General features: G+C 38.8%; 1 protein-coding gene across 1 annotated transcript in view; it reads right to left on the reverse strand.

The window, feature by feature from the left end:
• WDR70 (WD repeat domain 70) overlaps positions 1 to 18,671 on the reverse strand; it is a 277,914-nt gene that overhangs the window by 75,321 nt on the left and 183,922 nt on the right. The gene's annotated exons all lie outside the window — the stretch shown is intronic.

Genomic DNA, 18,671 nt, shown 5'->3' on the forward strand with positions numbered 1-18,671 from the left:
GAGACATGGAAGGATCAATATCACATACAAATGTCTCTAGAGAACCATGATACAATGTTTTAACTCCAAAGGCAGTGCCTTTGGAGCTAAGACAGACCTGGGTTTCTAGGCTTTAACATTTCTAGTTTTATAAAACATGCAAATTATTTAACTTCTTTAAGTCTTGGTTTTCTTGTGTGTAAAATGGAGAAATAACAGCAACTTCAGCAAGTTGTGGTGAGAAATTAGATGAAATAATAAAGTGCCCAAACACATTTCTGGTACCCAGAAAGTGATAAACCCAAAGTAGCTATAATTTTGATTTGATATGACACACGCAATTGGAAAGCAGATAAATATTGAGAAATGGTTGCAACAGTATTAGTTTTCAGAATATGCTAACAGAATTCAAGAGTATATTTCAAATCAAAGGAAAAAGCCACTTCATCATCATGGTCACCATCAAAGAATGCTGTAGAACCCAAGCCAAAAGACAATAACTGCCCTCAAGGAGCTTATAATCCAGAACAGATGACACTGGCACCAATGAACATGTAAAAGGCCAGAGCCACTGACAGAGAACTGCACAACAAACTCAGACCAGAAAAGGGCTTAAGAGCCAAGAAAGTGAAGGAATTAAGCTTTACAACATTCATGCATAAGATCAGAGTTCTTAGATCCGCATGAGAGGCAGGAAAGGTATTTTGAGAGTAATTTTTTAACTTCCTCCTGTCTCACCAGCAGCCCCCATGAGCACCCCAGCTTTCCTTTAATAGACTGCTAAGTGACCACAAGAAAACTTTGAGGAAATTCTGATAAGTCTTCAGAGGTGGATAATGGTGTCCATATCCACTAGGAAAGAATCGTAGTCATATTATAAGGATTAAAATTGTGTTGGTAAGTCTTAATCATGATCAGAAAGCATGAAATTGTAGGGAAGTTTTTCAGATTCCCCCCCCCACCCCCGGCATTATCTTGGTATGATAATCCTTTAAGGGAAAATTAGTCCAAAAGGCAATGAGGGAAAGAATTTCAAAGGCTTGACACAATGATGCTGTTGTTCCTTATTCAAATGAATACTCTCTCTGGGGTTGCTTTTATGTTCTCCATTTCTTCCCAATGTTCTAATTTACTCATCCCTTGGGCAGTCAGTGAATAGCTTAATTTTGTTCATTTGGCTTATAAAAATCCATTAATTTAAGTTAGACACATTTTTTTTCTTTTAAGTGTTATGTATATCAAACTATATAAGAAAGACTTAAAGACAGTTAATTGAAGTTAATATTTTAGTCATGGTCTTGGAAACAACAAATTCACCTCCTTCTAAAGTTGGGATGTCAGGTCTTCCTTCTAAAGTTGGGATGTCAGTTATCACTTTCCCTTGGAAGCAAATCAGGGAAACAGATTCTAACAACTGTCAAGAACTGAGTTGATTTTGTAAAATAGCAATTCACAAAATCTGGTCTCAGATCTCAGCATCAGTGTGAAGCTCCTCCTGTAAGACACATACTAGAGAGGCTCACCAAGAGGAAAAGGGACTACAAACACAAAAGAGTTTGAGACTTGACATAACAAATATAAATAAATTTCTGAGCTGATATGAGAATCAAAAGTAACAACAGCTAAACAGAGAGCTTTCTGCCCCCCAGGTACTGCTCTAAGCATACACACACACACACATATATACACATATATTTACACACACACACACACACACACTACACATATATACACATATATTCACACACACACACACACAGAGTCATTTAGTCCCCCTAACAAGTCAAGCAGCAGGTGCTATTACTGTCTCATCTTATACTGGAGAAACTGTTTTTAATAAGTGACGACCCTGGATTTGAATCCAAGCATACTTCCAGTCTACACAGTTAACCAGTACATTATAGTGACTCTCAAACTCAACTGACTAGCTCAAAATAACACATATAAAAGCATGTTGAAAGATACACATGCCTTGAAAACAACTCTTGCAACATAAACATTCTTTCAGTGTCCTAAAAAAAATAAGATGGAGACAGTTTAAACTTACAGACTGTTTAGTCATTAAGTCGTGTCTGACTTCTTTGCAACTTCATGGACTGTAGCCTGCCAGGCTCGTCTGTCCATGGGACTACCCGGGCTCAAGAATACTGGAGTGGCAGTCCAGGTTCGATGCATGATGCTGGATGCTTGGGGCCACTGGGATCTTCTTGACCCAGGAACTGAACACATGTATACCTCCATTTTGACATTTGGCAAAACTAATACAATTATGTAAAGTGGAAGAATCTTTACAACTAATAAACCAGAATACTGGAGTGGGTTGCCATTTCCTTCTCCAAGGGATCTTCTTGACCCAGGAACTGAACCTGTGTCTCCTGCATTGGCAGGTGGATTCTTTACGACTGAGACACCAGGGAAGCCCAAAGTTCCAGATAGCTCTCTACTAATCAAAGGTATAAAATAACTAATCAAAGTTATTAAATCCATTAAAATCATACACTAAAGGGCTCTTTCTTACCCTTGATATCCTGAAAAACATAGTAGATCTGTACATCATGAGAGCTCTCAATTAAGAGCAGAAAATTAATTTACTGAAAGAACAGAAAAGTATATCCTAAGAATCCCGGCGAGGCTACAGAACTAGCTCAGAAAATGTGTGGGAACTGATAGGCCTTGCACAGGCAAGGTCCCGCCCAGACTCAGGACCCAGAAGCCTAGATGACACCATTACCGCTTCAGAATGTTGTGCCGACTCCACCAGTGTCACTGCTACCCCTGAGGGTGGTTGCCACTACTCCCCTCCCTCATAAGAATGAACCCTACCCAGTCATTAGCTCCTGAATCAAAGGCCACAGTGGGTGACGTGGACTGGTCAAGCCTAGTTTGAGTACAGTTAAGTCTTCTAAATACAAACATTCAAGTTGGGAACTCTCAAAGATGCAAACATGTGTTCACATGTGCAATCACAGAAGTTAATTCACGTGTCTGGAGCACACTGTCACATGTGTGCCTCCTCTGCAAGTGGTCGTGCTTTTGCATACTTTACTGTACAGTACTCCACAGAGTACAGTAGTGCAGTATCTTTATTTCAAGCCCAGGATGTTCAGAAGTAAGTGTAAAAAGCAGTGGTAATGTACCCGGTACTGCTAGGAAGTGTCAAGAGATAACAACAGAAACACAAATGAAAATAATTGAAAGAATGGAGCACGGTGAAAAGATGGTAGACACTGCTGGGTCTTAATACATGCATTGTTCAACCATCAGCGTGATTCTATAGAACAAGGAACACGTGAAGTCTGCTGCACCAAAGATGGCAAGAGTAACATCGAAGAAGCGTGGAAAAGTGATGGAGACGATGGAGAAATTTGTCAGCGTGTAGATGTGGGATCAGCGTCAAGTCCCACTCAGCTAAATGCTGATGCAAGAGAAAACGAAAAGCTTTTATGAAGACTTGAAGAAGAAACATGGCGAAGAATCAGAGGGTGCATCCTTTAATGCCAGTCATGGCTGGTTTATTGGTTCACATGTCCAAGGTTTGCTAGAGCCAACCTTCACAACATAAAAGAAAGTGGTGAGGCCACAAGTGCAGATACAGTAGCTGCCTGGGAATTGCCTGAAACACTTCAAGAAATTATAGATGAAGGCACGTATTTACCTGAGCAGGGTTTTAATGTGGATGAGACAGGACTGTCCTGGAAGAGGATGCCAGACCCAAGTTACATCAGTAAGCAGGAAAAAGTTGATGCCAGGCAGCAAAATATAGGCTAACTCTGTTGTTTGATGGCAATGTTTCTGGTGATATGAAGCTGAAGCCTCTCTTGGTTCATCATTCAGAGAACCCAAGAGCCCTTCAAAACATAGCCAAGGGCTCTTTTCCTGTTGTATGGAAGAGTAACCCCAGAGCCTTGTCATGTTGACACCAAGGCTGTTTCAAAATCACTTTAAGCTTAAAATACATGTTTTAAGCTCTTTTTTTAAAAAATAATTCTAAACTAATGAAAAATGACAGAAATATTACCTATATCTATATGCCCTTTACCCAGCTTTCCCTAATGTTATCATCTATCATAACCATGGTAGTTATTTACAAAGCAAGATATTAACACTGACAGAACACTATTAATTAATCTATAGACTTATTCCAATTCTACCAGTTTTCCCACTACTGTTTTGCTTTCTGGTTCAGACTAAAATCAGGCTCCCACACTGCACACCACTGTCCTGTTTTCTTGGTCTCCTCCAACCTGGGACAGTTTATCTTGATACTTGGGGAAAGCACTGGCCAGTTACTTTACAGACTATCCCTCCATCTGGATTTATCTGATGTTTCTTCGTTATTAGACAAGTTACATGTATATTTTTAATAAGAATAAAACAGTAATGACATTATACCTTCTTGTGCATATCAGGATTTATACAATATCAGTGTCTTATTACAGGTAATATGGTCTTTAATCACTTGGTTAAGGTGGTGTCTACCAAGTTTCTTCAATGTAAAGTCACTGACACTCCCTTTGTAGTTGGTACCTTGTGAGGAAATACCTTGAAATTATTTAAATATCCTGTTTCTCAATCATACTGTTGCCCACTAATTTTAGCATCATTCATTGATGATTCTTGCTTGCAATAATTATTATTGTGGTGTTTGCCTCAAGATGATTTCCTATTTGTCATTCCTTTTACATTAACTAGAATGTGAGAAATTATGTATGCATGTGTTTGTGCGTGTGTGCACTTGTGTGTATATATATGTACACATACAGATGTACACACACATATATTCCTGAATGCTTAATTTATTCTATGGATTCAAGTTTACAGACTTATCCCAGACTTGTCTCAGATTTGGACATTAGGAGCAACTTCAATTTGGCTCCTTTGTTCTTCTGAAATGTCTCCATCATTTTTAATTCCTTTATCAGTTATCTTTTCAGCACAAATAAAACATTTTCAGGATTTTCCCCTTTTCAATTTATTTTTACTGAAATAATTTTCACTGAGATTTATTTTCCCATTCAACTTTTAGAACCAAAATATTTAATTTATTCTTTAAAATACTCTGGACTTGATGCACTGTTGTGTCAAATCCAATTCTATGGAGTCAAATATTACAGATGTAAATTTTGTAACAAATTTTTACATTTGAAGGTAGAATTTAAAAGGTCCTTTAGCCCAATCTCCTGAGTTTCCAGAAAAAGAGGCTGAGGCATGGAGGGGTTGAATGACAGACTTTAAGCAGCTGATTCTGAAACAGCAGTGGCACAGAGCCTAATATAGGACTCCTGCTGTGTGCCACAGCGCTGTGTCCTCTCCTGCTGCTGCTGCTACTAAGTCGCTTCATTCGTGTCCAACTCTGTGTGACCCCATAGACGGTAGCCCACCAGGCTCCTCCATCCTTGGGATTCTCAAAATCAGTGCATAGGGACTCTGAGAAAATACATCTCAGGTTTTTTTAATTGAGAAAATACATCAGTAATAAGGATTATTGTGCCATCTCTCTCATGGATATGCATCCAGAAGGGATTCTGAGCCAAAGGAGAGTAAGGCAGGGAGGGAACTGGTAAGGATCATAGTTACACTTGGGTCAGAGGTGCTAAACAAAGTGGTCATACAGGTACAGAAGGCTTAGGTCAAGTCACAGAAATTCAATCAGCAGAAACAAGAAATTAGGCTAGATCATAGAGGAAAGGATCAGATCTCAGTGAGGTTTTGGAAACAGAAATCCAGCCCCAGGCCAAAAATTAAGGCATTATTTAAAATATAGGGAAAGAGAGTAATGGACACGGATATCAGTAAACTACCCCCAAGAATTAGCAAATTCATTCATTTATTCAACTAAGTTGGATGTGGACATTAGGATTTTGTGACTTAACACACCCCAAACTGAACTCCTTACAGCCTTTCCTTCTCCCTCCACTTCCTCAGGCAAACCTCCCTGCTCTGACGGATGGCATGGGTCTTCAGTTACTCTAGCCAGTCACTTAGCCCTCATGCCTCATGCACAAACATTTAAAGTCATGTGTGTCCCACACATCCTAAATCCCTCTGTGATTCACTTCTCAGGCTTGGTCTCCATTCTCCTCCAGAGACTGGGTTGAGTTCCTTATCATCGCTCATTTGGGACTGGACTTACTTGAGACCTTTTAACTGACCCCCTCACCTTAAGTTAACTGTTTCTTGCCTTAATTTCCTCTGATTTGTCTTCTGTATAGACAACAAAGTGACTTTTCAAAAACTTAAGTCTGGTCATACATTTTTCTTGCTTATAGCCATTTGTGTGTTCAGTTGCTAAGTCATGTCCAACTCTTGTGACCCCATGGACTGTATAGCCTGCCAGGCTCCTCTGTCCATGGGATCCTCCAGGCAAGAATACTGGAGTGGGTTGCCATTTCCTCCTCCAGGGGATCTTCCCAACCCAGGAATCGAACCTGAGTCTCCTGCATTGGCAGGTGGGTTCTTTACCACTGAGCCACCTGGGAAGCCCTACAGCCATTTACTCAAAGAGAAATAACAAGCCTCCATCTCAAGATTGCCCCACTTCAATGCCACCAAGAGGGGCATGGCAAGCCACTGTGCAGGGTAAGGTATAGATTCTCTTTAAACAGCATACTCACTCTATCCACTGTTTCTGTATGGACATGGGTTTGGGTAGACTCTGGCAGTTGGTGATGGACAGGGAGACCTGGCGTGCTGTGGTTCATGGGGTTGCAAAGAGTCAGACACAACTGAGCAACTGAACTGAACTGAAATGAACTGTTTCTGTAATACATAGAGAACCGGAAGTAAAGCTTAGCAAATGTTCTTAGCTAACTAAAAAAGACTGAATATGTACTGGTTTTCAAAATATTAAAAAAATGCTTTCCTGTAATATAAAACAGAAGCATTTGGTCAAAGTCTACCTTTGTAAATGGGAAACCCTGTGTATGTATGTGTGAAAGTGGCTCGGCTGTGTCCAATTCTTTGTGACTCCAAGGATCATACAGTCCATGGAATTCTCCAGGCCAGAATACTGGAGTGGGTAACCTTTCCCTTCTCCAGGGGATCTTCCCAACCCAGGGATTGAAACCAGGTCTCCTGCATTGCAGGCGGATTCTTTACCAACTGAGCTATCAGGAAAGCCCAGGGAAACCCCATATATACACAATTGCTATCAAGCTCACACACACACACTTGTAATAGTCTCAGATTTATACAGGAGGGTCACTTTCTCTAAGAATGCGGATTTAGGAATACAGCAGAGAATTTTTTGTTTTTGGCTTATCATATCTTATTAAACAAAAGCAGACTTAATTTATCAATATAAAAATAAAACTACCATGTATTTTGCTATAATCTTAAACTAGTATTTTGATGCAATGTCTAAAATATCTCTTCCTCTCTGAGATAACACATTTTATGTGTGGGAAAACATTCAAGCCTCATGCAAATATCTTTAGTATCTCCATATGTTTTAACTCAGCATTTGGAAAGTCTGCTCTGCTACTAAATGGTTTATAGGCAAATCTTCCTCGCTTTAAAAATAAAACAGCAAAATGTCATCTGGCTACTGGATCTAGTCAATGACGAAAAATTCTATTTAAGCTATGGTCACTGAAACTTAGCAAAATGTTTTAATTGTAGGACATTTCTATAATCTTGATTCACAAAAACAGTAATACAATATTGGGTTGGCCCAAAAGTTCATTTGGGTTTTTCTATACAATGTTATGAAAAAACGTGAATGAAATTTGCAGCCAATCCAATACATAAAGCATTAAGATAGCAGAGAATGAATTATTTCCTTCAGTGAATGACAAATGATTACTTAATGGACACAGTGTTTTTATGGGGTGATGAAAAAGTTTTGAAACTAGAGAGAGCTGGTGGTTGCACAACATTGTGACTACTAAATCCACTGAATTAACTGAATATTTTAAAATAGTTAACTGTATGTTATGTGGATTTTTACCTCAATTTTAAAAGTGTAATTTTAAAATAAATCAATTTTAACTAAGTAAACAGTAAGATACGGAGTAGATAAGAAAAGAATTATGAGAGTATACAAACAAAATCAGGGAAACAGACTTAACTAGAGGAACTAGACTGGATCAGTACAGATGACATTCTGGGGGCTGAACTACAGAAATCTGAGAGGGAGAGCCTTGCAAACTAATTGTGGTAGCTTTTCAAGCTACCAGTACCTAAGTACATTCTAACAATAGGTGATTCTGGTAGACACATCAGATGTCTTCAGGGGCTTAGGGAGCCATGGAAGGCAGGGAAAGAATCTTTTGCATCTGTCTGCCTCCTGATCTAGATTCTACAGCTCTCCTTTCTCCCCATCATTCAAGTGCCTACTGTTTATTATGACCTCTGGTCATTCAATGCCTCAAACCATTTCTTCTTCTTCAGTCAAACCTTCTGTTTTTTAAGTGTAGGCTTTAACTAGGTTTTTAAAGGATATTAGCCTCGCCTACCTCACCTGTGAAGACCAAATGATACCGGGGACATGATTTAGAAGTGTTTTGCAAACTCTGGATTCTAACTCATTAGTGGGTCATAAAGTCAATTCAAGAGATTATGATCAGTATTTTTTAAAAATGAAATCAAGTGGAATGAAAAAAATCAGAGTGCACTGTACACCGCAAGATTAGGAACTGTTATGGTGTAGTACTTCAGGTGTTCCGTGTGTGTGTGTGTGTGTGTGTGTGTGTGTGTGTGTGTGTGCGTGCGCATGTGTGTGAGTCTATGCCAAGACATGCGTGTAGTCAGTCACAATGTAAAATGTAACTTATTGTGCATAAAGCCTACACAGCTTTACAAGACAAGTAAGTCCCTTCTCTGTTTTCTGACTGAGAGAGTATAAACACAGTTTCTCATAATAAAACAGGGTTACCACATGATGTACACAGCAACTGGCTCCCTGACCACCTGTCCCATGAGTATCTGTGTTTTCTACCCAAGGTAAAACGTCTACAGCAAAAAGTCAAATTCTTCACCAGACAGTTTAGATTGAGAATAAGTCTTTAGAAATTAACTATAAATAAATTTGAGCAATAAGTTTAAAAATACTTCTGAATTAAGATTGGATCCTTGCATTACTTTGCAGGATAGAGCTGAAAGCCACAAAAACCCGGATATGGGACAAAACTGGTAAATATTTAAAGCAATTCTTAATTGCTGAGATTTAAAAGAATCTTGCAGTGCTCTTTAATTTGGGTCTCACACTATAAAAACAAAAGTTTCTGAGGAGTTGTAAGAAATGTGGTAAGGCTTGGGTAAGTAACAGAAGAAAGAGGACGGGAAAAAAGATAAAACAGGAAGAATCACTGTATCACCAAGGGTTTTGGAGCTCAAATCATCACTAGTTACATCATTTCTCCAGTTGCAATGAATCAAAGAGTAAGTTAAAAGAGGACACATGCAGACCAGAGCACTGTTTTACATTTTTGGCTCAGACACTATTTTCTGTATATAAAAGCACTACTAGCGGCTCTATTGAGTGAACATCTAACATTTACTATCTTGTTTATAATGGTTAAAACAGTAATGTTTGGCCTTGTCAGCTTACAAAATAAATCAGAGCTGTCTTGTAGCTGGGAAACATGGCTCAGGAAATCTCTCTCCTAGAGAGAGGCATCCCTTATATAGGCTTTCTAGAGAGTATGGTCACCCTGCAGAGAGTCTGACCATTTTAGACGACATAGCAGCCCTACCTAGACAACTGCAAAGGGCTTTGCTTGTACAATGCATGCTAAGTCACTTCAGTTGTGTTCAACTCTCTGTGACCCCATGTACTGTAGCCCACCAGGCTCCTGTCCATGGGATTCTTCAGGCAAGAATACTGGAGTGGTTTGCCATGCCCTCCTCCAGTGGATCTTTCTGACCCAGGGATCAAACCTGTATCTGTTACAATCTCCTGCATTGGCAGGTGGGTTTTTTACCATTAGCGCCACCTGGGAAGCTTGTACAACAGAAAACACTAAAAATATTTTTTTTCTTTTTCTTTTAAGAACTAGGGAGCATTTTACCATATTGCCAATTGATACAAGATAATAATAAAAGTAAAATCAGCTGTTCAAAATTTGCTAAAATAACGCAAAACCAGGACAGGTTTTCATGCAATCCAAACTCTCAACTTTCAAATAACCTACTTATCACTAGAAAATCGGGCACCACGAAATGAAATGATCAAATGTATTTTATGGAATCATTTTCCAAATTAGTTCTATTATATCAGAGTACAACTACTTAAAAAGGTATCTTTGAAAAATACTGTGAAAAATTACTTTTACATTAAATTTTACCCATTTGTTAATTCTAGTTTCAAAAAACCTTCAGAATCCAAACATCACCTCACCACTACCACCCTGGTCCAAGAAATGACCTGGACATCTGCAACCGCCAGCCCCCAACCAGTCTCCTTGTCTCTACCTTCCACCCTATAGTTATTCTCCATGCAGGGGGTAACTGCACAGAGAGGTGATGTTTCAGAAAATGTAACTTAGATGATGTCATTCTTCTCCTCCAATCTAATGGCTTCCCATTACCCTCCAAAGAGTGTTCAAGCTCCTTGACACAGCCTCCAAGCCCCTACTTGGTCTGAGAGTCTCTCACCCCAATCTACGCCCACTTCTCATTCACTCTTCCCTAGAAAGGGAGATAGTTTACTGACTCATGAATGTGGGAAGAACTAGTTGAGAGCGCTTGACTTAGTACTCTCCTCTTCCTTCCTAGGTATAAGCTATCCTTAGAGCATTCTTTGCATCTCCACATCCTGAGCCTTCCTGGGGTAAGCCTAACTGGGCAAATATGTCCAATTCCAGGAGTTAGTCAGCAGGAGCTTTTGGTTTTCATCCTCTTCTACCATGTGAAGCAAAGGTGGATTCTGGCCTTCATCTGTCATATTTTAGCGATTAGTCTTATTTCTTAATTTCTTTAGAACCCATGTAAGGAGAAGGAATACTAATTACTAGGGCTACCAAAATCTCCAACATACCAACAGAAACAAACACATATACAAGGCATACCTCATACAGGAATACAGAAAAGAATCTAGAAACAGTCATCTCTGGGTAGTATAGTTATAGGCGTCTTTCTTTCTTTATATGCTTTTCTATTTTAGGTGAATATTTTTATAATAACTATGGATTACTTTCTTAAATCAGAAAAAAATTAACCAAAATATACTTTCTTTGGGGGCAATTAAGGAGGTTCCTGGTATCAAGTTTTCAGAGCAAACTATGAACTATGTTGAACACATGTCTAATAAAACTGAAGTTACAAAACGACTTTCTCTAATCAAGATTACATAATTAGAAAATAAAAATGTCTTACCTTTTTAACAGACATTTTATAATTACTTTCACTTTACTATTTTGGTTAAATTCAAGTTACTAAGTAGTGACAAAATTTACGTCATTCTCTTGAATCTTCCCTTGTGGCTCAGCTGGTAAAGAATCTGCCTGCAACGGGGGAGACCTGGGTTCGATCCCTGGGTTAGGAAGATCCCCTGGAGAAGGAAAAGGCTTCCCATTCCAGTATTCTAGACTGGAGAATTCCATGGACTGTACAGTCCATGGGGTCGCAAAGAGTCGGACACGACTAAGTGACTTTCGCTTTCACTTGAATCTACATAGCCCCTCTGGTCTATTTATTCAATACAGGATTATATCAGGGTCTTCTCTGCTGGCTCAGTGTTAAAGAATCCACCTGCCAATGCAGGAGACATGAGTTCAATCCCTGGTCCAGGAAGATGCCACGTGCCATGGAGCAACTAAGCCTGTGCGCCACAATTATTGAGCCTACGCTCTAGAGGATGGGAGCTGCAACTAATGAGCGCATGTGATGCACCTACTAAAGCCCAAGTGCCCTAGAGCCCAGGCTCTGCAACAGGAGAAGCCACCGCAGTGAGAAGCCCGTGGGCCAGAACCAGAGAGTAGACCCTGTTTGCTGCAACTAGAGAAAAGCTCTGGCAGCAACAAAGATCCAGCACAGCCATAAGTAAATAAATACAACTTTTAAAGAAAGATTATATTAACTACTTACTTATAATGTGTAGACATTTGACTCAGTAATAGCAGCTCTTATATTTTAAACTGGAGGTTTTTGGTTCATGACTGATTTCTTTTTCTAAATATCAACACACAACCATAAATATTCATGTACGTTTTCTTCTATCACATTCAAGAGAAGACTCTTCTATTTTTACTTACAAGTTGAAATGTTTTAAAAATACATACAAGTCTTTATAAGTAAATTTTGTGTTAACTCAATTTAAATTTTCAGTCAAGCTTCCCTGAGCAACTTTGATCAATAGCTGTCCTTAAGAATTTTTTCACACATTCTCATCGGTTACCTTTTTTTCCTTCTATATGTTAATGTCTATGCATTGAGGTAGTGTGTAAGTATTGCCTTTCCAAGGATATTGCACAAGGTCTATATTTCCAAATTAGAGTATGAAAGCAAGGATCTTTTAGATATAAATGCCGAGGGTGCAGGTAAATTAAACCATTGAAAGTTAATTCAACAGTACTTATATATACTTTGTATACCAAAGGAAAGGAAGAAAAAAAATCCTTGCCTACAAAAAGCGCAGGACAGTGACACACAAATTTTTTCATCCTTGGTCAACTTAGGCAGAGTGAAAGTTTTCCTTCTTAATCTACTCCATTTCCAGTGGCAAGAGAATGTAGGGTTTAAAGTTCAACTGTAGATACAGTTTTTTTTAAATTATAATCCATTTTAACAGTAAGGGTAAGAATTATTTGCTTTTTAAACAGCTATATCAAAGCATAATTTAATACTATAAAATTCACCCATTTTAAGTATGCAATTCAACAATTTTTAGTAAATTTACAGAGTTGTGCAACCATCACCATAATTTAGTTTAGAATATTTCCATCAGGATGATTCATTTTTGAACCATAACGCTGTGCAACACAGCAATCAGGAGTACAGATTCTAGTGCAGATTGCCGGGCTCCACAATTTACCAGCTGCATGAGCCTGACAAGTTGTTATCCCTTTCTTTGAGGTGCATTAGTTTTCTTATCTAAAATATTTGGTTATTGACAGTACCAACCTCACAGTACTGTTCTCAGGGTCAACTGAATTAACATATATATAAAGCACTTAAAACAGTAGCCGGCACAAATTAAGTATTCAAGTGAAAGTGAAGTCGCTCAGTTGTGTTCAACTCTTTGCAACCCCATGGACTATAGCTTACCAAGCTCTTCTGTTCATGGGATTTCCCAGGCAAGAATACTGGAGTGGATTGCCATTTCCTTCTCCAGGAGGTCTGCCCAACCCAGGGATTGGACCTGGGTCTCCTGCATTGTAGGCAGACGCTTTACCATCTGAGCCACCAGGGAAGTCCCAGCAGTAAATATTAGCTATTATTAATATCATACACTTTAAAATCTACTTATTAGAAAGCAATAGGCAAATAAGCACATTCCATACTGAAGACTAAATCAAATGACCTATAACAAGACATTCATTTGATAACAATGAAGCCCGACTGACAGTAACTTAAAATTTAGAAGCAAGAATAACAGCAACTGAAAACAAAATTAATCCAAGATAAAATCCATGATGCTCATGAGAACCTACTGTGTAGCACAAGGAATTCTACTCAGTGCCAGTAACCTAAATGGGAAGGAACTCCAAAAATGGGGGGTATACATATACATATAGCTGATTCACTTAGCTGTACAGTAGAAACTAACAAACATTGTAAAGCAACTATATTTCAATGAAAATTAAAAATAAATAAATAAAACCTATGATGCTCTGATAGCATCTATTCACCTATTTATTCAACAAATATTAACTGGGAGCACATACATTCACCCAAATATTAACTGGGAGCACAATATTAACTGGGAAACAGCAAATAAGACAAAAAGTCCCTGACCTTATGAAGCTTAAGAGGAAAAAAAGTGAATGAGCAGGCACACGAAAAATAAAACAAGGTAATTACACAGTGTTAAGTGCTATAAAGACAATAAAACAAGGCAACCGGGCGGAGAAACAGGTACAGAACAAAGCCAGGGTTACTACTTTAGTCAGCAGTCTAGACTGGCTTTAGAACCAGCCTTCTTAATCTATATTCTCAACTACTGCAGGGTTTTATGATTCTTTGAGATGACATTTCAGCAGAGGCCAGAATGAGAGGTTAGCAACCCCACCCAGAGCTATAACCATGGCAGAGGCAGCAAAGGTAACAAGCACAAAGGCTGCAAGGTGAACAAGGCCAAACAAGACTTGAAGAGCAGAAAGAGGCCAGCTAGCTTGGAGTTCACTGAACATGAAGGACAATGATAGAAGATGCCATTGAAGAGGTAGGTAAACACCAGACTCCTGCTTTATTCCACTATTTGAATCACCCCTTTCCTATTCAATAGCTTGAGGTGATATTAGGTTAATAACTGGACATTTCTGCAGCCTAGGGAAACTCACCATCACCATGGGTTAAACTATGCCAAAGCACTCTTCGCTTATTAAAAAGATGAGATTTTTTTTTAAGTGGAAGCTTAATTAAAAAAAAAAAAAACCTTTTACCTAATTCTGTTATTTGAATGTCTTTAGGATTTACATTCCTAGGATAATCTTCTAGTCCACAAATACAGCAGCATGACTATGCAACAGCACCACAGAGAGAATGGCAACTGATCTACCTTCTTCACTGGGTGAGATCTCCAGTCGTGGGGAGCTGCCAGGAGAGACAGACAGGGCAGAGCGGTCAGTATATAGTAAGGCACCAAAGCAGGAAGGTAAAGGACGATCAGGAGGGAACCTAATCTGATTTTAAAAAGAAGTTTTACTATTTATGGAGAGAGTTGCGGGAGTTACTCTAAGGCAGGATAAAGACAAATGGAAAGACTGAAGGTGTCAGTCTGCAGATACATGAACTATATTCACTATGCAGCAAGCAGCCAAGGAGTGAGTATTATATTGAACGTGATTTAAACTGGGGCTAAGCAAACCAGAGAGGATGGACAGAGAAGCGAAAGGATATCCAGCAATGCAGGTGAGAGGTGATGAAAGTCTGAAGTAGAGTGAAGGCAAAGGAGAAGAAAGGGGGGGCGGGGCCAGATGTGAGGTACACTAAAACATAGAATATATAGGAGACAGAATATTTTGAAGTTCTAAATGGAAATACAAATTAAGAAAAATAGCAAAGTCAAAAGGAAGGGTGACTTCTAAAGGAGAAGAGGAGTAGTGTTCAGGGTATTTTGAGCTTAATTCTTGGTGGGATTGTCTCACAGACAAGGGGAGGTGCGTGCCTTCAGAGTACAGAAGAATGTATAGGATGGAACTAAGAGACAGACTGGAGTCACAGCAAGTAATGACAACTGAACTTGAAACAGGTCATCTGCCTGACAGGAGACTAGGAAAGATGATGTCCTCTTTGGGAAACACAGCCCATGAAGGAGGCGGAGGATAATAAGAACCAGAAGGTGGTGACTGTCACACGTGTCAAGGTTGCCTTGTCACCTGAGCAAGAGGGAAGTTAGCAGGAGAAAAGTTTGTTGCAAAGAGTGATACTGTCAATAAGGACAACACAGACTGTGAAAAAGACAGCTGAATTTGGTGCTTAGATAGTCGTTTTAAAAAAAATTCTTTAAAAAGAGAGTGTACAATGTTTTCTGATATATCTTCAAAATACCAATTTTCCAGCTTCTTCAGGGCCTTTGAAAGCAAACTGGATGGAATGTCTGTTTTGTTCACTGTGGTACCCCCAGAACCTAGACTAGTAGTTGGGCCAGAGGAGGAGTGGATAACTTTTGTGGAATGAATGATGTGACCTCTCAATCTTCCCTCCATGTATCACCCCCTTGAGCTCTTCATTTCTTCCCTACTGAGCTAAGAGGCCAGGATCTCACACATGTTGACCAACTGTCTTATCAACATCCTAAATAATCCGGCCCCAATATTCTTCTCTTACATGTTTCCTATTTCTAACTGTGAATTTTTAGGATCTTCTCTATTAACCTGGTGTCTTGAAATTTCATGATGCCTGGTTTGATGCGAGTCTTCATTCACTGTGGTGAGCACTTGATGAACAATTCTTACCCAGAAAAAAAAAAATTACTTTCAGTTCTGAAACTTTGGTGGAGGGCACAGGGGGCAGGGTAGGAGAAGGCCAGTAATTATTATTTCTTACCTAATTGCATCCATCCTCTCTCCTCTATATTTTCTCTTTCTAAAACTTTCTGGTCAAATATTGAGCCTTGAACTGACCCTTAAGTCTATCTTTTCTTTCTATTTTACACTCTTTTCTAGATTTCTTTGACTATATCTTTCAATACTATCTGGAGAAGGAAACGGCAACCCACTCCAGTATTCTTGCCTGGAAAATCCCATGGATGGGGGAGCCTGGTAGGTTAAAGTCCGTGGGGTCACAAAGAGTCAGACACGACTGAGCCACTTCACTTCACTTCAGTACTACCATGGCTTTACCCTGTTTTCTAAGAGTTTTTCCTTGAACTCCAAGTGTACAAAGGCTTTTTGCAATATTATCCTTTAAGTTTCAAGGCTGTAATATTCTCTCTTCTCTCTGAGAATATTAAATATAGGAACTTTTTATCGAATTAATCTTCTGTTTCCTACCTTGTCTCTCGCCCCTCTGAGATTGCTTTAGTGTCTGCATTTCTTGTTAGCTGATTTCTTAAAATATCTGGTGATCCTTGTCTATTCATTAAAATATGAGTAAGATACTAAAAACCTGACTAGAAACACTGTAGGGGTCAAAATCTTCTTCAATAAAGGACCAGACAGTAAATATTTTAGGCTTTGAGGGGCATGTAGTCTGCTATAACTACTCAACTCTGCTATTACAGTGTAAAAGCAGCCACAGATAATATAAAAATGAATGAGCAAGGATGTTCTAATTAAGCTTTATTCATGGACACTGAAATTTGAATTTCACATAATTTTCATGTGTCATGAAATATTTTTATTTTGTTTTTCTTATGAACCATGTGGCAGGCAGAGCAATGTCCCCCACAAAGATTTCCACCCCGTAATCCCTGGAACCTGTGAATATGTTATCATACCAGGCAAAGGGGAATCAAGATTTCAAACTGAATTAATGTTGATAATCAACTGATCTTAAAACATGGCAATTATTCAAGGAGATATAATGTAAGCACAAGAGTTTTTAAAAGTGGAAGAGGGAAGCGAAAGAGAAGGTCATGGTTTTGTGATGTGAAAAAGACTCAAACTCACTATTGTTGACCTTGAAGATGGAGGAAGGCAGCCATGAACCAAGGAATATGGGTAGCTTCTAGAAGCTGGAAAGGGCAAGGAAATGGATTCTCCCCTAAAGCAGCCAAAAGAGAATACAGTCCTGCCAACACCCTGATTTTGAGTTCAATGAAACTCTTTTTTAATATAACTTTTTTAAAAATTTCATTTTATATTTAATTGGAGGATAATTTCTTTACAATATTGTGATGGTTTCTGCCATATATCAACATGAATCAGCCATAGGTATACATATATCCCCTCCCTCTTAAACCTTCCTCTCACTTTCCACCCCTCTAGGTTGTCACAGAGCATCAGCTTTTGGTTTCCTGAGTCACACACCGAATGCTCACTGGCTATCTATTTTACATATGGTAATGTATAATGTTTCAATGCTACTCTCTCAAATCATCCCACCCTCTCCTTCCTCCACTTTGTCCAAAAGTCTGTCCTTTATGTCTGCGTCTCCTTTGCTGCCCTGCAAATAGGATCATCGGGACCATCTTTCTCGATTCCATATATATATGTCAATATACAGTATTTGTCTTTCTCTTTCTGACTTACTTCATTCTGTATAATAGGCTCTAGGTTCATCTACATCATTAGAACTGACTCATCAATGAGACTTCTAACTGACATAAGAAGTCTGTGCTATTTCAAGCCACTAAGTTTTTGGTAAATTTGTTACAATAACCACAGAAAAACAACACAACCATTTAAAAACAAACAAAAAAAAATCTTTCTTAGCTTGCAGGTCATACAAAAATAGATGTGGCACGTGGGCCACAGTTTGCTGACCTTTGGTATAAGCACTTGCTCCAGACTGCCTAGCACTGGATCCTAGTTCTGCCACTTACAAGCTGCAATTTTGGCTAGGCAGCACAACTTTCTTTTTGTATTGGTTTCCTCATCTGTAAAATAATGATAGTAATAGTACTTTTGTAAGGATTTTTGTAAGGATTAAATGAAGTAAAACATGTAAAGTACTTAAAATATTACCTAACTCAAAGTAAGTATTCAGTAAATGCTATAATAATAACAATGGCAATAACAACAGAGGAGGAGATGAAACACAGCCTTCTATGAAGATTTACACCTTATCTCAGCTTTGCTTGGAGTATGAAGTCTCTCTGACAGACCACCCTAAAAGTAACTCTTCAGTCTAGGGTAGGAAGAGAACTGCAGGATAAGCCAGTTCATCTTTTATAGGCTTTCCCCAGCCCAGCTAAGGTTTCAGCTTTCTCCAGTTGGCCAAGTTAGTGACCACTCACACATTTGGTTTCTAGTTTCCAAAAGTGTCTTGACTTCTCTTTTTGGCTGTCATCTCTAATTCTCGTTGATTGTATGGGTTTATGCTTTAAAAATACCTTTTCTGTCATTTTAATGGGGTTTTAGGAAGAAACAGAACTGAATGAATCTGTTTAACTTACCATATTTAACTAGAAGTCTTAAATTCAATCA

The sequence above is a fragment of the Bos javanicus genome, chromosome 20, assembly GCF_032452875.1.
Source record: "Bos javanicus breed banteng chromosome 20, ARS-OSU_banteng_1.0, whole genome shotgun sequence".
NCBI lineage: Eukaryota > Metazoa > Chordata > Mammalia > Artiodactyla > Bovidae > Bos > Bos javanicus.